This window comes from Heloderma suspectum, chromosome 2 (assembly GCF_057233095.1).
Source record: "Heloderma suspectum isolate Gila_16-S chromosome 2, 16-S_ref, whole genome shotgun sequence".
Lineage (NCBI taxonomy): Eukaryota > Metazoa > Chordata > Lepidosauria > Squamata > Helodermatidae > Heloderma > Heloderma suspectum.
The window spans coordinates 49960969-49981435 of NC_139459.1; the positions used below are offsets into that span (position 1 = coordinate 49960969).

At 44.9% G+C, this 20467-nt stretch overlaps 1 protein-coding gene across 2 annotated transcripts in view; it reads right to left on the reverse strand.

The window, feature by feature from the left end:
- The window catches only part of ARHGEF28 (Rho guanine nucleotide exchange factor 28), a 211346-nt gene that overhangs the window by 92383 nt on the left and 98496 nt on the right, over nt 1-20467 (reverse strand). The gene's annotated exons all lie outside the window — the stretch shown is intronic.

The window sequence follows — 20467 nt, forward strand, 5'->3', positions numbered from 1 at the left end:
GTTGCTGCATCTTGCTCTGCAGTTATTGGAAAGGTCACTGTGTGCGAATGAATCATTAACTCACCTTTTCATTTCCCAAATGTAAATGAAGAATAATCTGAGTTGTTAGAGAATGAGATAACTTTTTGTGTGTGTGTGACAAAGAGACAGAGGAATCTAAGGCAATACTTCTCTTTATTCAAAGGAAATGTTAATCTGTATTTACCTTACAGTATGTAAAATTATTTTAAGGCTTGAGCTTGATAAAGGATCAAGGAACTCTAAAGGAAAAATCTACAAACAACCATTCTGTGAGACTAATGACTCTCCCTGCCTCCTGTTGTCCCCGGTTTTCCCCTCAGAATTTATAGCATATTGGCAGACCTGAGAACTTTGTAGATGAAGCAACAACAGCTGAATGGCAAACTCATATCTTTCCTAAATTTAAAGAGAGAGTACGCATTTCCCATTATTATTATTGTTATTGTTACTACTACTACTAGGACGAATAAACCCCTTCAGGCATTCTGGTTCTAATAACGCATTCCTTGAAAACAATTGTTCTTCATTCATAGTAACACTGAGTTTGACAGTGCATTTTGGGGGGTAAGGTTGGCACCTTTACAGAACTGGCCTGCCCTCCTGGAAATGTACAATAGACCTAGTGACTAATTTACAACAAGTATCCCATTCTTATACAGTCTCCCTGAACAACTCACTGGCAATTAGTATTCAGCCAAAACTCATTATCCCTCCCCCATCATTACACTACACAAACTACAGGTTTGGTTTGGTATTTTAAAGGCTCAAATGTGGCTACACAAAAGCAGACACACAACTAATATGTCCACTGGTTTGGTTTTGTTGTTGTTGTTTTTAACTAAAATCCAATGAAAATCACTCCACATTATGTGCTGCTTTTATGCTCCACAAAGGGAGCGTGCATACATGGATCAACTTAAATGTTATTTTTGGAAGAAAATGACATCTGAGCTTGTTAACATTCCTCTACTCCACATCAATTATTTTTCCAAACACTGAGATATACTACGCCATTTCTGCATATTGGACCAAAATGTTTCCCCGTCTCATATGCTTTGTAAACAAGCAATGACACACTTGCTGGACAAAATAATTCAGATACAACTCAAAAGATGGGATTATGCAATCATTGGCCAAAGTCGGACCAATAATTAAAATCCATGTTTCACAAGCTTAAAAAATACAGATAGAATAACGTAAAGCTAGTCTTTTTTATTCTGTTTTGTCTCAGTTGATTGTGTTCATTTTACATACAAAGAGGTTTTCTTTAGGACCACATTGATCTATTAATGAGCTTTCACAGCATTGTCCGAATAGCCTGTTGGGAAAAAGCAAGTGCTTGTGTTGAGACTAGGGATGTACAGACGGTGAGGCGTCTTTTATTCCATCGTCCGCTCATTGATGGAAACAGATTTTTCTCAGTTTCCCAAACTTGCATTCACAATGGATAGTGCACAGTGCCTCAAATGTACACTTCTGAAAATGCGCATTTGCGCAAATGAACTTAGCTCTCCGCCCTTATTTGCTGTATGGAAACCCAGCTTCTCTCCTCTCTACATCTGCAGCTGCTACTTGGTTCTTACCTACTCCCACTCAATCAGTTCACCCAGCCCTGGCTAAAGAGGTGACGGCACTGACCCAGGTGTGGAATTCTAACTCAAGAAGAAGGTAGGCTCCCACAGATGTGAGAATGTTCTTCCCTCGCCACCAAACTACGTTTGCCTGCTCTTCATCAAAGTGAAAGGACCGCCAATGCAGAAATTTAATCCAGAACATTACATCAAATTGTGGCTCCTTGTGAGCCATCATTCGGGGTTAAGCACCCAGGCCAAGCGGTGAGCCAAACACTCATACAATGAAAAATCTGAGGCATTCTGGAACCTGCTATTTAATGGTGTGGGTGGGTGGGCCTGCCCAGGCCCATCTTGAATTCCACCCCTGAACTGACCTGTGGCACCTTCTGCATCCCCTTCTCGTAGCCAGATACTCAAGTTGGCTCACTGGGCTTTTCCACCCACAGCCCAGGGGGCTCAGTGCTGGCTTTCAGTTGCCAGCTCTCCCTGCCTGACTTGCCGGCTGCTGGACCATTTTCTCCGAAACAGGTTCCTGTTGCCATTGTTGTTCTGTTTTGGCCTATGTTCCTTTCCGGGGTCCTTTTAATGCCCCACTCTGCTCATCTGTTACAAATCTCTCCTTCCCATCCCTCTTCTCAGGGGAGCCTCCTCTTCCAGATGACATGAAACCTTATACAAGCCTGAATGCCCCTCTAAATACTACTAATGTCAGGAGTGACTAGCAGAATATGACAGTGTGCGGGGCCAAATTGATGAGGGCGAGTGCAACCCCAACCACACACTTCATTCTTATACTTACAAATGTCTTTGGTGAAACATGGCTGAATTTGATTAAGAAAAATTGATTTTCAGTTTTTAAGACAATAATTAAAGGCTGCTCGGAGAGGGTCCCAAAGACAATTGTATAGTTCAGCTCTTCCCCTCTAAGGGCAGAGAGATGTCCATCCTTGGAGGGGGAAATGCAACCTTGGAAACCCCCTCCCAGCCTTGAGGAAACCTCTGCAGCTCTTGCCTCCCTGGTGTTGGACACCTGATATCAGTACAGGAGGAAAGGAGGTGGATCAGGGGGCATAACATGGATGTCCTGATCTAAAAATGTCATCAAGGTGTTGTATATTTTTCTAGGACTGAGCTAAATATTTAATCGCAAACATTTTCATGTGATGGGTAGCATTTTGTTGTGGAGGGGGCATGTCTCCCTCAACCCTCCCCAATCGTTACCTCCCCCCCCCTTTTTTTTTTGCATCTGTTTGCTGGAGTTTGTAGCCCTGATTAGGTGGTTTATTGGCACCGTTTTTTAAAAATAAAGTTTTTGTTCCTGAAAACTGTGATGTTATCATGTAGGCAATAGGGATGTATGAAAGTGACTTACCTTTCCACGGATTATGTTGATGGTGGGGGGGAGGCGCTCCATCCCTCCCCCCGGAATCCTGGCTGGGGGGGGGAGGCGCTCCGTTCCTCCCCCCCGGAATCCTGGCCGTCCGGCTGTGCTCTGCAGCGATTCTGCAGAGCCACCGGCTGGCTCCGCCAGAAGCCGGACATCCGGCTGCTGGCTAGCAGGGACGCAAACGGCGGCGGCCGTAGCCGCCGCCGTTTGCGTCCCTGCAGTCAGCTGTGATAGGCTACGTAAATGTTTACGTAGCCTATCATGGCTGATTTAAAAAAAACAACAACAACGTAGACTAAGACGTGCCAAAATAAGGAACGCAAATGGTGGCGGCCATGGCCGCCGCCATTTGCGTATACACTTTTTTTTTTTTAAGTCAGCCGTGATAGGCTACGTAAATCTTTACGTAGCCTATCATGTTTGGTTTTTTTTTAACCTGGAAATGGCGGCGGCGGCAGCCGGTTGGAAGATCGGCCATCGCAGCCGCCGAACCACCGCTGGAGCCGCTGCCGCCAGGGAGATCCGTCCAAGGTAAGTCTCGTCCCGGGGGGGCGGGCTGTTCCGCCACCAATTTCGGGGGGCCGAATGCGCTGGCATTCGGCCTCCCCGAGATCCGTGGCGGAACTTTCGTATATCCCTAGTAGCCAATGAGATTTGGCCACCTGTCTATGTCACTGAAGGGAGATGAAGCTAATGCAGAGTAAGGGAATTGCTCTCGTGGTTTGGCCTTGGTAACATCATCACACAGCTATGTGGTGACTTTGCTGTTTCCAGGAACAGAAGTCTGATTCAAGAGGAAAAAGATGGGACCAGTGCAGCAGCCAGTTGGGGCTGTGAAGAGACCGTTTCCAGGAAGTGCTGTAACCTGAAGGGATGCAATTGATGCGACATGTGCTCTCCATAGAATACTGGGGAGGCATTGTTTTACTTTTACGGGAAGGTTGATAACAGAGAGGGATACCTGTTACAGGGAGCACGTCTGCCTCTTGGGTGTTTGTGACCATTTTCAACCCCTTTCTAGCCCGCGCATGAGGAAAAAGTGGTCTCACTTTGCAGAGGGTAAGGCCGTGCACAAAATGTGCTTCAGTCCAGCCTTAGTATTTTTCTATTTCAGCATAAAGTTTCCTAGGCACACACTTCATCACACCTACACCTGGACCACCAAGTCAACAACTAGGACAGCTAAAGAGAATCTGGATATTTCAGGTAGGTACAAAGGGTACCTTGCTTCTTCTGCTCTCTTGCTTGTTCCACAGTATAGCCAGAATAAAATGCATCAGTGCCCATAGTATTGTACAACACCCTGATGGCCTGTACAGGGTAAGAAGGTGGGTTATAAAATGAAGTAAAAAATAAATAAAACTGTGGATTTAGGTACACGGTGTCATTAAATTTATGGGAGGAAGGTTATGCCTTGGGGAAGAAGCTCACACCTCTTTTCAGGTCTGTACCAGTGACTACTCATCTCTGTTTCTATGCAATAAATTCAAAATTAACAATCCCAGATTTCACTATCTATGATGTAAACAAGCTTTGGCATATTCCACTGGGGTTGCATAATATTCTCAGCATGCTTTAAAGCCACAGTTGCACAAGGGATCCAATATCTTGTTCAGAGTGGTTCCCTGTAGTTCCAGCTCCAATTCAGCCTTGTTAAAATGTTTTCCTAGTTCCCAGAAGAGAATAGCTACTAAATTTCCCCTGCTCCCGCTGGGTATAATGGTTGCCCGGATGCAATGATGCAGTGGATGTGGTTAACCAGTGATGTGGTAGTAAATTTTGAAGTGCAAGTGCTCATCATCGCAGTCCCCATGGACACCCCCCCAAGGAGAGTTAGTAGACATATTCACAGGGGTCAAGAAGGACTTTCCAGGAAGGGGGCGGGCAAAGCATATGCATACAAAATAGGTAAGCAGAAATCTGAACACATAAAACAAACATTTTATACCAGGGGAAAATTCCTTCCTTTCTTCAAGTTGCTTTGCTATTCTCTCTCTTCAAAATGGTGAAATAAAACTCTATATCATCCAGGGTTAAGAGTGAACTTTTCCTTTCAAGCAGGCCAAGAATCCAAAAGCTATAAGCTTATGCAGTTTATAAATCTCCAGTGCAAACCTTGTAATACTGCTGCATTTTAAAAACAAACAACGTGTTTTTCTTCTCAAAGACAAAGTATGTTTATCACTTGTCCCCTCCCTTCCGCTCTTAACCCTGAATGCTGACAGGTTAATAATGCAGCTAATTATTATCTGTACATGATTAAGACTTCAATCCTACGCACCTTTCCAGAGAGTAGGCCTCACTGAACACAATGGGATTTACTTTTAAGTAGACATGCACAGGACTGACTGAGCAGTATTTAACTAGTTGCCCAGTTTCCAATAAGAGATGGGAAAGGGGTGTCAGAACAGCAGAACAATCCATGTTCAGATAAGACAACCCAAACGGGCATTACAGGGGCAGACAGACAGACAGACAGACAGACAGAGGGGCATGAGAGCCACCCTCCCTTCCTCCTCAACAGGGCAGGAGAAAGGGAAAGCAAGGGACACAAGATATCCACAAATAGCATAAGACCAGTAGCTCAAAGTTCTCCAGGTGTTTCTTTGCCCAGCACCAGGGGAAAACATTTTGTCTCCAAGTCAACAAATCTGTAGCTCTTTTCAGCTCCAAAAGAGCAGCATTTGCCAATTTAACTGCTTTTCTAGACAGCTCGATGGTTGTGGAGAGACACAATGGACACACCAGCCTTTGTTTACCACCCTCTGGTGGCAGCATCTGAGAACGCAACTCTGCTGCCAACCTCAAAGTCACAACACTTCAGCAAAGACTTCAAAGGGAGGCCCAGTGTGAGGTTCTGGACCAGCGTTCATGAGCAAACTTGATTCTATTATGCACAAACTGAACTGGCCTTTGGGTCTGTCCCCCACCCCCAGCCCCACTTACAAGTATTAATTTAACATTTGTAGAACTCACAAGATACAATCACCAATGGCTATTATTGTGAATCGATCACTATGTTCTCATTTTGTATACATTTGGGCTCTGGGTAGAAATGTCACAGACTTAGCACATTTTATGGCTTTTTGGCCCTGGTGTTTACATGTTCCCCTCTTTAGCCATGTATATATCAGTAGTGAACCAAAGATCATCAAGCTGATACTTTGGAGTGAAAGTGTGTGTGTGGGGGGGGGAAATGCAAGGCAAAATGATTCTCCCTCTTCACTTCTGTGAGTATTCACAAACTTTGCAGCCACAGAAGAAGCAAGTCATAGCACAGTATGGGAAGAGTTGTCCAACTGCCAGGCAACAAGCCATGCTCCCTACTGGCCACTCTCCCTTCTCTTCCTGTGCTGTGCTACAACTTACAGCGCTATGACGGAAGAGAGGGAAGTGTCCCCTTGTTGCCTAGGGGTAGGGGTAGGATAAACCAAGACTTATGCACACAACTAACAGTTGCTGGGGCAATGGGAAAAGGGGGCTATTTGCCACAAAATTCAACAGCAAATCACTGCTTGTCCCCATTGCCCTAGGAAGTGCTAGTTACGCTGCGCTAGCGTTGGTTTACAGTAGTGCAACGTCATTAGCACTAATGCTGAGACACAGATGGATACTAACCTAGGCGTTGACAACAAGGGAATGTGCTCCCTTCCTGCAGCACAACAGGTGCTCTTTGCCCCTTGGAGTATTGACTAAATGGGGACAGCTTTGCAGCCCACAAATGAATGGGGATAACCCTCCTTGCAGCTGGAAGAGTGGGCTCCAGTCTATGAAAGCTCATGCCACAATGTATTTGGTAGTCTTTAACATGCTGCTACAAACTGACACAGCTACCTCTCTAGAAGAGTGTCAAAGAGAATCAATGGGTTGTATCCAATGGTGTTGTTTTACCAGTGGAAGGAAGCTGCTGGAAGAATGGATTTCCCCTTCCCCTTTGCAGCCCCTCCCAAACTGTTCCAGAGGATTGGGGGACCCTCCAGAGTAGATCTGGGGCACATGTGGGGGGCTGCAGGGGGGAGGAGAGGATGGGGAAGTCCCATCATGCAAGGGGAAGTCCCACTGCACCAGCAAACATCTGCTCGCACAAGGGCTGGATCCAACCCTATTGGTGTCACACAGAAAGGCTTGTGAAAGCCCGTGCATAGCAAGTCTATTCTGCTCTGATGATTTCCAATTATAATGCTACTGTTACAGATAAAGCATGCCCATAAAGATTACTCTAGCTTTGCTGGCTCTGCCTTATAACCTAAAGGATTCCATGTAAATGGTCTGTCCCCAGTCCTTTTCCCACCATCATGCCCCATCTGTCCCTAGTTCTGTTGTACAAAACAGCTTTCTGAAATACCAGTATGCCACATCTGGGCAAAGAAAAAACTGTCTGAAACTGTCTTTTACTCGAAACTAAACGTAATAATAATTTTGCTCATCTGAGGGTAATACAGCGCAGGCGGGGGGAAGAACCGAAATGTTTAAAAACAGGTTTATTTATTCTTATGAGAGCAGAAGGTAAATTTAAATCTTTCATAATCGTGATAAGAAAACAAATTTAAGAAAAGGAGATACTGAAACCAGTGTTTACACAGGTCTCACTGCAATCCCTGTGGTTCACACGGTGCAGCAGATAATTCTGTTAAATACCTCAAAGTGATTAAATTGGAATTACTGAGGAAACCAAACACAACTCAAAAGATGGACTCCTTTAAATCTTCTGCTGCTACCCTGGTCACACCGTGAAGCATGCCAAACATTTGGCCTCAGTGCTTTTTATCTTTAAGCTGTGGTCGGCTGAATCTCTCACCTTCTGAGAAATGTAAGCCAGGGAGTTCAGCAAAATACAAACTTCAGCTGCCAGGTCACTTGAACAATGTGACTGTGCAAACCAGACGGTTATTATTTCAGATTGTGCAGTCCTCAGCCTTCTTCCCCCCGAGCAGATATTCTGGGCAGAAATTTACATTCACATAATTTAAATGTTAAAAAATGGAAAAGAAATACTTTTCGAGTTAAAAGTAAGCTGTTGCAATTTCATAAATAGGTTGTGTGCACATAAATCTAGGCTTTAGGACAGGTGTCAGAATAGGAACAAAAATCTGGGTGGGTTTGATTTTTCTTGCTCTTATCCTCAGTCAATAGTAAACCAACTGTCCAGTGTTGTGCAACACCTAGTTGCAGCACTTTTTTATATGCATATAATAGATGTTATTGTTAAATCATAGTATGCTAGTCACGATAAATAACAAGCCATTGTCTCCTACTTTATATCTTTCGACTCTAGATTTCCCCATGTAAGGGCTGTAGCTTCCATAGCAGCACCATCCAGCACCATTCAGACAGGGCTGGATCAAGCCATCTGTAGTGAGGGGCGTACTCTGTCCCCAGTACTAAACTCGTACACGACATCTGTGCATGCAAACACCCACAAAGAAAGCGATGCAAAGTAGTCCATCACTGTTATATCCTAGAGATGGGCAAACATGTGATTTGCGCAATCACCAAGATACTACAAACTCCACCTTGAAGCTTGGATTACCTCACTTCCTGTGTTTAATTTCCTTTCATTTGAATGGGGAAAAATCCACGTTTTTAAAAAAGTGCACACCGAAACGCTCATTTCTTCCCCCTAGATGAAAGCATGCAAATGCTTTTTTTTTTAAGTGCACATTTTTTAAAGTGCACATTTTTCAAATGTAAACACAAGTCTGGGGAAATGTGACTTCTTCCCCCCAAAGCGCTCACGTTCATGTTCAGAGGTGCAAAGAGGGCAAATTCAAGTCCAAAACAAAACAAAGCTTATAGGCCTATAATATCTTATATCCCTATTATATCCATATTATTGGAAGGAGAGAAGTGTATGACAATACTGGACTACATTTCAGTGATATCATACGCTACTCTCCATCCCAGCAATATGGGTATAACAACAAAGGACTACTTTTTAGGTCAGGTCTTATTCAATGCAAAAAATAAAACAAAACATGACGTTGTTTTTACTGCATTTATCCTGCTACCTACTGACCCAGTTCTCACAATCACCACAGCTTAAACAAGCCACCATGGCTTAAGCTGCGACATGTGCTGGTGCATGCCAGGCAACATTTGCCTAATTACCCACCTAGGTGTGGCTTGTCATGTTGTCCAAACCTGGGTGGCATTGCTTGTTTGAGGGGCACACAACCCTCAAATAACCCATGGTCTGTCATTGGGTTATTTGAGGCTTGTTTAAGCCATGGTGATCATGCAAACCGGGCCACTGTTTGGGGCTGAATATGCTACTGCCCAGTCACAGCTACACTAAAACTCTGCAGTTCTCAGTTGTTATCTATAAGCAGCAACTAGTATTCCACAAGCAGAGACCCAAAGAATGGGCTCAAAATGAACCAGAAAGACGAGTGGTCACTCTACACTGATCTGTAAGCATGGAGTGTGACTTCACTCATTGGCTAAACACACTCAAAGGTGGTAGGTGGCTTGTTCCTAACAAAACAAGTGGTCAGAATAGTGATTAGAGTGGTTAAAGTAGTGGTTAGAGTATTGGACTGAGACTCGGGAGATCCGAGTTCTAGCCCCCATTCTGATCATTGGGTGACTTTGGGCCAGAGGCGGCCTGTGGCAAACCGGTTTTGTGGGATCGGTTCCAGCTTCTTCCTCCTGATGAAGTGGACAAGGTGCTTTCATCTGTAAGGCCAACCACCTGCTTACTTGATCCTTGCCCGTCTTGGCTCATTATGAGCTGCAGAGAGAGACTGGGTGAGGGGATCAAGGCGGTGGTGAACGCCTCCCTTGAGGAGGGAGTGATGCCATCAGCCCTCAAGGAGGCAGTGATAAGACCGCTCTTAAAGAAGCCCTCCTTGGATCCTCAAGTTCTGAACAACTTTCGCCCAGTCTCAAATCTGCCATTTTTGGGCAAGGTGATTGAGCGGGTGGTGGCGGTGCAGTTGAAGGCACACTTGGAAGAAACTGATTATCTAGACCCATTTCAGTCAGGCTTCAGGCCTGGGCATGGGACAGAAACGGCCCTGGTCGCCTTGGTGGATGATATGAGGAGGGCTCTGGATAGGGGTGAATGCTCCTTCCTTGTTCTCCTCGACCACTCAGCGGCTTTTGATACCGTTGACTACGGTATCCTCCTGGACCGCCTGGAGGGGTTGGGCATTGGAAACACTGTATTGCGGTGGTTCCAGTCCTTCCTCTCTGGCAGGTACCAGAGGGTAGCACTGGGAGAGGAGGTTTCGGACCCGTGGCCACTTACTTGTGGGGTGCCACAGGGTTCCATCCTCTCCCCGATGCTATTTAACATCTATGTGAAGCCACTGGGGGCTATCATCAGGAGGTTTGGGGTGCAGTGTCATCAATATGCGGATGACACTCAGCTCTACCTCTCATTCAAATCTTCACCAAGGTTGGCCGTAGAATCCCTGTCCAAATGTCTGGAGACGGTGAGTGGCTGGATGGGGAGGAATAAGCTGAAGCTCAACCCTGACAAGACCGAGGTACTTTTGGTGGGAGACAAGAGGAGGCTGGGGGATGTTGACCTGGTGTTGAATGGGGTACAGCTACCCTTGAAAGACCAGGTCCGCAGCCTGGGGGTCATTTTGGACTCCCAGCTGTCCATGGAGGCTCAGGTGTCAGCTGTGAGCCGGACAGCGCTGTATCAACTCCATCTGATACGGCGGCTGCGCCCCTACCTTCCCGACCATCTGCTCCCATCAGTAGTACATGCCCTGGTCTCCTCTCGTTTAGACTACTGTAATGCGCTCTACGTGGGGTTACCCTTGAAGACGGTTCGGAAACTGCAGCTGGTACAGAACGCGGCGGCTCGCCTGATTAAAGGCAGCCGCCGGCGAGATCACATCACTCCAGTGCTGAAGGAGTTGCACTGGTTACCAGTTGTTTTCCGAGCCAAATTCAAGGTGTTGGTTTTGACCTTTAAAACCCTATATGGTTCCGGCCCAACCTATCTTAAGGAGCGCCTCCAGCAACACCAGACAGGCCGCTTAACAAGATCAGCCTCGGATGGCCTTCTCTCTGTCCCATCAGCCAGGACAGCTAGACTGGTGGGGACGAGGGAGAGGGCCTTCTCTGTGGTGGCCCCCACTCTGTGGAACTCCCTCCCTAGGGAACTCCGTCATGCCCCCTCTTTAATGAGCTTCCGTCGTGCATTAAAAACGTGGTTGTTCAGGCAGGCATTTGGGGTGGGTTAGGGTATTTTTTTAAAAAAAAAATTATGGTAAAATTTTATTGTTTTAAATTGTTTATGGTGGGTCACCCAGAGTGGCTGGGTGATCAGTCAGATGGGCGATTAATAAATTTAATAAATAAATAAATAAATAAATAAATAAATTCAATGACTCTCATCTTAACCTACCTCGCAGGGTTGTTGCGAGGATAAAATGGAGAGAAGGAGGACTATGTAAGCTGCCTTGTGTTCCCTGCAAGGGGAAAAAAGGGGGGATATAAGTGAATCAATCAATAAAAATTAAAATGGCCTTCCATTTCTAGCAGTGCTCCTAATCGAAAGATTCTGTGGAGATTGTGGGGATGGGTGAGAAATTTGTTCAGTTCACATTTCAATGCAAAATTACCAAATCTGCACTTCCAGAACTAAACATGAACTGGACCACAGCTAGACATCAAAATACATATTTTTCTGAAGTTTGCGATGGGGTTCGTAAAGATGTGCACATTTGAAACAGCGCTTACAAAAAATGTGTATGTTTGGGGAAATGAGCAAAAAAAACACCCCTGTTTCAATTAAAAATTTCTTGCAAAAAGGCATACATTGAAAAACATGTACAAAAATGCATATATTTTTTTTAAATGCACACAAAAATACATACTAATTTTTGTGTGGACTACAAAAACCTGCAAGACGATGCAGAAACAGGACAGAACGAACTTGGTGGAAAATTGAGCATCTGTGTGAAATCAAGCTTGAAGATTCACCCATCCCTAGGAGGGGGTTTATAATTCATAAAAAAGGAGGCAATTTCATCAGCTGTACTGTTTATAGCGACTCGACGTATTATTGTGACGCTAGCAAAAGGACCCTGCTTTTCATGGGTTCGAATAGGCCTTAATTTGATACAGCAAAGCCTTCAAGCAAACTCACAGAGCTGTCACAGTTGGACACGTTGTGCCCACCTGGTCTGAGCGAAGCAAAGCCCCCGCTATGGTGCACCTCTACAGCCCCCTAAGGGAGGGGTCTGTCCACTCCATTCACTTGAGGGGGGCTGCCCCACGGCAGGGGGCAGGCATATAACTCTGTCCTACTAATCTTCCCCATCTTCAAACTGTACGGCCTGCAAAGCAATGTACTGGTTAGGGAAGTCTGCCCCTAGTGGCTGAAGGTGTTACTGCAGGCTTCAACCACATGGGCACATTAAAATGAATTAGAATTAATTGATGACTTTAAAAAACAAACAAACCCCAGGGTGAACACCCCTAGCTTCCCCTTAGTATGCATGCCACATTTCAGGTACCTAGGTTTCACGGTCTTGTTGTTATGGTGCTGATGGACGGACAGACGCACAGCCTCTTTTTTTATGGCAGATAAATACTGACACTTTGCCCCACCCCTCTCCAGCATATTTATTTCTCCCATTAAGAACACAGGAAGCTGCCTTATACAGAGTCAGGCCACTGGTTCATCTAGCCCTGTATTGTCGACATGGACTGGCAGCAGCTCTCCAGGGTTCCAGGCAGGAGTTTTTCCTGGCCCAACCTGTAGATGCTGGGGATTGAACCTGGGACCTTCTGCATGCCAAGCAGGTGCTCTGCCACTGAGCCACGGCCCTTCCCTATTCTTTTGTCTCTGTTCATTCCCCTGATTCTGTTATCTCTAATTTTCCTCATTCCTTTCCCCTTATTATTGCCATCTTTCCATTTTTTTTCCAGTCCTGTTACCCACTGTGTTCTTTGCTTTCCAGAACAATTATGCCTATTTATACAACAATGCTCCAGAAGAAAGAAACCCAAAAGAATGTTAAAGAAAACAACTTGGAACTATTTAGTGTGATAAGACTGTGGCATTCAACTTTTATTAAGGGACAACTCAGTTAAAAAGATTTGCATATTTTCCATTATAAATAAACCAAACTCTACCCCACCTTGCCACAGCTCAGTTACGTCTAAGAATACAATTTGCTTCTGTACTCATCCTTTTTTGCCATTTCTAGCTTTTCATTATTTAGCTCTCCTCTGACACATAGTTTACCATGCCATGCCTACTAATTCCATAAGATCTCTCACACTGGGATAAGGGCTGGAGACATCCCCCATTGTTCCCGCAGAGTTTTCCCAAACATTGGCCTGATTTCAGCCTCAACTGACAATATTTAGTAGTAGACGTAAATCCAAGTATGTCAACTTGAAAATATATATAAAACGAATAAGCAAACAGTCTGATTAGCAAATGGCTAGAGGAACACCGCAAGCATAGTTTATCTGATGCATTATAGTGAACTCTTTTTCTAAGACTTAACTGTAGTGTTCTATAGAAATGGACTTACACATCAGATGGACTACGCTTGCTATATTTGTTTGTTTGTTTGTTTATTTCTGTACTGCACAATAGCCGAAGCTCTCTGGGTGGTTCACAAAAATTAAAACCACGAAGTGCAGCATAAAACAGTATAAAATATGAAAGCTTAAAACCACATATAACAGTACAACCAGAATAAAACCTAGCAGCAATGCAGAGATTTAAAATACACATTTAAAACACCAAAGCTAAAAGACTAAGAAGCTAAAATGCTAAAATACTGGGAGAATAAAAAGATCTTCAACTGGCACTGGAAGGAGTACAGTGTTCCTCTAGCCATTTAAAGAAGGCTACCATTTACATTATATGCATATTCACTATGGATCCAATAATTACATTTAATCTACAGAAAACACCAGGCTGTCATCATCTGGATGTATCATTCCATCAGCTCATGGCCAAAATAGTAGTACGATCACCAAGGTCAATGAACCAAACAACTCGGCTCACCCCAAACTGCAGCTCATAGTTGCATACACCAAGAAGTCAAGAAGGGCACAAGTCCATTTTATTCTACCATCTCAATGCCTCTCTCAATACTCTCCAAGGGCATCTCTACACCAGCCTAAAATCCTGCATTTAAAACAGGCTTTCTGCTTCTGTTTTAAAAGCAGGATCACAACGACTCCCTTTTTCACCCAATTCCTTTCCCCTCTCTCCTTTCCCCCTTCTTCTCCCCGTATCTGAGTCTTCCATTATCTTTCATTGATCTCACTCCTCTTCTTGCTGCTTTTCCTCTTTTCACAGAGGGAACTCAAGCGGAACACAATGGGGTAATTTGATAGCTCATTATTTGCGATCTATTTAAAAACAGAACAAAGGGCATTTAGTGCAGGAGACACCCTGGAGGGTCACGGCATCGTGTAAACAGCCCACAAACTTCCATGAGCGAGCAATCTCAATCGCAGGATAAAAGCTCCACGTGAAGAAAGCCCCAAAGAGACTGCCAGGCTGCTACTGGACCACAGTTTCTGGGACCCCCGTTGGCAGAGTGACAGTTGCTGGATCCAAGCTTGATGTTTTTACATCTAGACACATTCGCTCCTCAGCTGTTCTTGCCACCACTTATTTGAGGTCACTTCTCAGGCCAAACCCAATCAAAACGGACTAAGTACCCCAGGGTTCCTTTCCAATATCAACCAGAATCTTTTTCCAGGACCACCTCCCTGGAACATGTCCAGAGGAGGGCAACAAGAATGGTGAAGGGGCTGGAGACCATGTGTATGAGGAAAAGTTGAAGGCGTTGGGTATGTTTAGCCTGGAGAAGAGCCACAGTCATGCCAATGAAGGAGTTCTGAATAACACATAGCTACTGTAAGACATTTCAGAATCGGAAACATGATCCCTAAGAGCACTTCTCCAGTAATTTTCTGCATTTAAATTCTATAACTTACTTCATATACTCTCATTTCTGTATGAATTAATGAGTTAATGCAAAGGTTCAAACACAAAGTGGTAGAAGAGAAAATAACGCAAGAACTGGAAGAATGAAACTCAAAAGGTCAACATGCTTTCCATCAGTAAAACAAACACTAGCATGTTTGGCTTTGGCACTGATGGGATTAGCTGCTATTTTATTTTGTAAAAAAAACTGTTGGATTGTTGTGTTACTTAGAGGAAAAGAATATTCCAAGTATATGGTGACCTGGTTTGCACGATCAAGATAAGCCACAGTGGCTTATTTAAATTGCAGTGCACACGCAGCATGATTCCCTACAACAGCCCATGGGTTATTCGAGGGTTGTTTCCCCCTCCAACAAGCCATGCCACCCAGGTATGGACAACATGACAAGCTGCTCCCAGGCAGTGATTATGGAAATCACACCCCACAGGTACCTGCCATGTGCCACAATTTAAATTAGCCATATGGCTCATTTTGATCATGCAAACTTGCCCAATGTGAATCAATAGCAACAAGCTAAATTTCAGTTGGCTTCACCCACTGTTAAGGGATGCTTTAAGGAAGTATGGGAATTGCTTATAATGGACAGAATGTTTTTGCAAATTAGGGCTATTTTGCACCCTTATTTCAAAGATGATTTCTTGAGGAAATTGTTCCCATTTCTGGTATATGTTGACTCTAAAAAGGGGGATGTGTAAAAGGCCTACTAGCAGGGCTGCCCTGAAGAGCTGGCATGGTCAGGCACCTCCCGAGGGCCCACACCCCAGCAGGGGCCCACTGACAAGAGCCCCCTGGAGTTGCTCCTCCTCTTCACCATTGCAACCTGCTTGTTTACCTAACTCTCATTTTGGCCCAAACAACGGCGGTGGTGAGGAGGAGCCATAGATGCCAATGCTGACTTGCTCACTGGCTCACTGCCTGTCAGTGAAGCAAGTAGTAGCAACGATGAGAAAGAGGATGGGAAGCAGAGCAGCAGGAGCAATGGCAGTGAGAGGGTAGGCTCACTGAGGGAGGGGAGCCCATTGAGGGTGTCTTGCCCAAGGGCCCTCAAAACCCTGGAGCCAGCACTGCCCGCTAGATTCAATCCTAGATTTATATTATGATACTGACACTGACCCCCTTCATGGATCACTGCCTTGTTGTGGCAAAGGGGCTTGCGTAACTCAGTGAAGCCATAAGCTATGCCGTGCAGGGCCACCCAAGACGGACAGGTCATGGCAGAGAGTTCTGACAAAATGTGGTCCACTGGAGAAGGAAATGGCAACCCACTCCAGTATTCTTGCCAAGAAAACCCCATGGAACGTATCACAAGGCTAAAAGAGATGACGCCGGAAGATGAGCCCCTCAGGTCGGAAGGTGTCCAATATGCTACTGGGGAAGAGCAGAGGGTATTTCCAAGTAGCGCCAGAAAGAGTGAAGCAGCTGGGCCAAACCCGAAAGGACACTCAGCTGTGGATGTGTCTGGTGGTGAAAAGAAAATCCGATGCTGTAAAGAACAATATTGTTTAGGAACCTGGAATGTCAGATCAATGAATCAAGGTAAGCTGGAGGTGGTCAAACATGAGATGGCAAGATTGAACATCGACATCTTGGGAATCAGCGAACTAAAATGGACAGGCATGGGCGAATTTAATTCAGGTGACCATCATATCTACTATTGTGGGCAAGAATCCCTGAGAAGAAATGGAGTAGCACTCATAGTCAACAAAAGGGTGGGAAAAGCAGTACTGGGGTACAATCTTAAAAATGATAGAATGATCTCAGTACGAATCCAAGGCAAACCATTCAACATCACAGTAATTCAAGTCTATGCCCCAACCACTGAGGCCGAAGAAGCTGAGGTTGATCGGTTCTATGAAGACCTACAACACCTTCTAGAACTAACACCAAAAAAAGATGTCCTCTTCATCATAGGGGATTGGAATGCTAAAGTAGGAAGTCAAGAAATCACCGGGATAACAGGCAGGCATGGCCTTGGTGTACAAAATGAAGCAGGACAAAAGCTAATAGAGTTTTGCCAAGAGAACATGCTGATCATAGCAAACACTCTTTTCCAACAGCACAAGAGGCGACTCTACACATGGACATCACCAGATGGTCAATATCGAAATCAGATTGATTATGTCCTTTGCAGCCAAAGATGGAGAAGCTCCATACAGTCAGTAAAAACAAGACCTGGAGCTGACTGTGGCTCAGATCATGAGCTGCTTCTTGCAAAATTTCGGCTTAAATTAAAGAACGTCGGGAAAACCACTAAACCGTTCAGGTATGACCTAAATCATATCCCTGATGAATATACAGTGGAGGTGAGGAATAGATTTCAGGGATTAGACCTGATAGACAGAGTGCCTGAGGAACTATGGACGGAGGTCCGTAACATTGTTCAGGAGGCAGCAACTCAATCCATCCCAAAGAAAAAGAAATGCAAGAAAGCAAAGTGGCTGTCTGATGAGGCTTTACAAGTAGCTCACGAAAGAAGGGAAGCAAAAAGCAAGGGAGAAAGGGGAAGATATACCCAACTGAATGCAGAGTTCCAGAGAATAGCAAGGAGAGACAAGAAGGCCTTCTTAAATGAACAATGCAAAGAAATCGAGGAAAACAACAGAATGGGAAAGACTAGAGATCTCTTCAAGAAAATTGGAGATCTCAAGGGAACGTTTTGTGCAAAGACGGGCATGATCACGGACAAAGAAGGCAGGGACCTAACAGAAGCAGATGAGATTAAGAAGAGGTGGCAAGAATACACAGAAGAACTATACAGGAAAGATCTGAATGTCCCTGATAGCAATGATAGTGCGGTCACTGAACTTGAGCCGGACATCCTCGAGAGTGAAGTCAAGTGGGCCTTAGGAAGCATTAGTAACAACAAAGCTAGCGGAGATGACAGTATTCCAGCCGAGCTATTTAAAATCCTAAAAGATGATGCTGTTAAAGTGCTGCATTCAATATGCCAACAAATCTGGAACACTCAACAGTGGCCACAAGACTGGAAAAGGTCAGTTTACATTCCAATTCCAAAGAAGGGCAACGCCAAAGAGTGTTCAAACTACCACACAATTGCGCTCATTTCACATGCCAGCAAGGTGATGCTCAAAATCCTACAAGCTAGGCTTCAGCAGTATGCGAACCGAGAACTACTGGAAGTACAAGCTGGGTTTCGAAGAGGCAGAGGAACTAGAGATCAAATCGCCAACATTCGCTGCATCATGGAGAAAGCAAGAGAATTCCAGAAAAACGTCTATTTCTGCTTCATTGACTACGCTAAAGCCTTTGATTGTGTGGATCACAACAAACTGTGGCAAATTCTGAAAGTGATGGGAGTACCAGACCACCTTACCTGTCTCCTGAGAAACCTGTATGAGGGTCAAGAAGCAACAGTAAGAACCAGACATGGAACAACCGATTGGTTCAAAATTGGGAAAGGAGTACGACAAGGCTGCATATTGTCACCCTGCTTATTTAACTTATATGCAGAGTACATCATGAGAAATGCCGGGTTGGATGAATCAGAGGTCGGAATTAAGATTGCTGGGAGAATTATCAACAACCTCCGATATGCAGACGATACCACCCTAATGGCAGAAAGCGAAGAGGATCTAAAGAGCCTCTTGTTGAGGGTGAAAGAGGAGAGTGCAAAAGCTGGGTTGAAACTCAACATTAAAAAAACGAAGATCATGGCATCTGGCCCCATCACTTCCTGGCATATAGAAGGGGAAGAAATGGAAGCAGTGACAGATTTTACTTTCTTGGGCTCCAAGATCACCGCAGACGGTGACTGTAGCCATGAAATTAAAAGACGCTTGCTCCTTGGGAGGAAAGCTATGGCCAACCTAGACAGCATAGTAAGAAGCAGAGACATCACCTTGCCGACAAAGGTCCGTCTAATCAAAACTATGGTTTTCCCAGTAGCAACGTATGGCTGTGAGAGCTGGACTATAAGGAAGGCTGAGCGCCGAAGAATTGATGCTTTCGAACTGTGGTGCTGGAGAAGACTCTTACGAGTCCCCTGGACTGCAAGGAGGTCAAATCAGTCCATCCTAAAGGAAATCAACCCTGAGTGCTCATTGGAAGGACAGATAATGAAGCTGAAGCTCCAATATTTTGGCCACCTAATGCGAAGAGAAAACTCCCTGGAAAAGACCCTGATGCTGGGAAAGACTGAAGGCAAAAGGAGAAGGGGACGGCAGAGGATGAGATGGCTAGATAGCATCACGGATGCAATGAATATGAACTTGAGCACGCTCCGGGAGAGAGCGCAGGACAGGAAGGCCTGGCGTGCTATGGTCCATGGGGTCACGAAGAGTCGGACACGACTGAACGACTGAACAACAACAACAACAACTGACACTGACAAACTTTTTCTTATAAATCAGTTTTAAAAGATGTTTGGGAAGGGGATACAAATTTGTGCTTTCAATGAAACTGATCTCTGTTAACTCCGAAAAGAGAACATATAAGTGAAAATTGGTGGTTATGTTTGAAATGAGTGGTTAGTGAAATGTTGGTTAGTATATTACTCTTCAGTAATTGAAAAAAGAAAATCTTCCCCCAAATGTGGTTTAAACAAAATGAAACAGCCTTACCACTGTGGTATTCTTACATGCTTTGGGCTAAAGCAAACATTACAAGGTTAAAGCCCCCTACTTCCACACTAGGATCTTAATCCAGATCTGCCCCACCCCCTGAGTCTACTCTAGAGTAAAAATGGAGGGAAAGACATAGTTGCTAGATATGGATTTAAACTAATGGCCGCTTTGGATCTTCAATACAAGATTGCGCAGCCTTATGTATAAGCATCCAGCGCCAGGCCACTCAGCCCAAGCTCTAGTCCCCATCTGCCTTTTGCATTCCCCTTCTGTTCCAAGACAAGCGCCAGCAGTTCTTTCCTGTAGGAGCCTTGCCTTGCAGAGTACAGAGGCTGCTTCCCTGCTGCCTCCATTTGCCTTCAAGTCCAAGATAAACAGAGGTGATTTGTCGGTTTCCCTTGCAAGGGCTGCCCTACACAGGGACCGAGTGCTGTCAACATTCTCTACTGGGATGGTGATTGGGTGGGATAAAACTAGTCACTGAGGTCATTAGAGCGCATGCTACTGGTGGTTCCACACGGACCTATGGACTGATTGGCGTCCACCCAGAGAACAGCCTTCAGTGTGGTGGCCCCCTTTCTATGGAACTCCCTGCCTCTGGAGGTCAGGCAGGCACCAACACTATGTTGTTTCTGGTGCCTCCTGGAAATAGCTCTATTCCAGGAAGCCTTTCTTGACTGACCAGCCATGGTTTTAGTGGGAAGTGGCTCCCACACCACCAGGTGTGTGCTTGGCATGAAGGGAGCCAGAGAGAAAACATGATGCCCTAGAAGTCAACCCAGAAATATAGAGCAAGCTACTGGACCTCAAAGGCACTGGGAAGAAAGAGGGAGTGAGACAGAGAAGGGGGACAAGAATCTGCATGGGATTTCCAAATCTGCCACTTCTGGTCACCAGGTGGCAATTTCTGCTCTCCAATTATAACCAACACATTATAAACTATTTTTTAAAAAATTT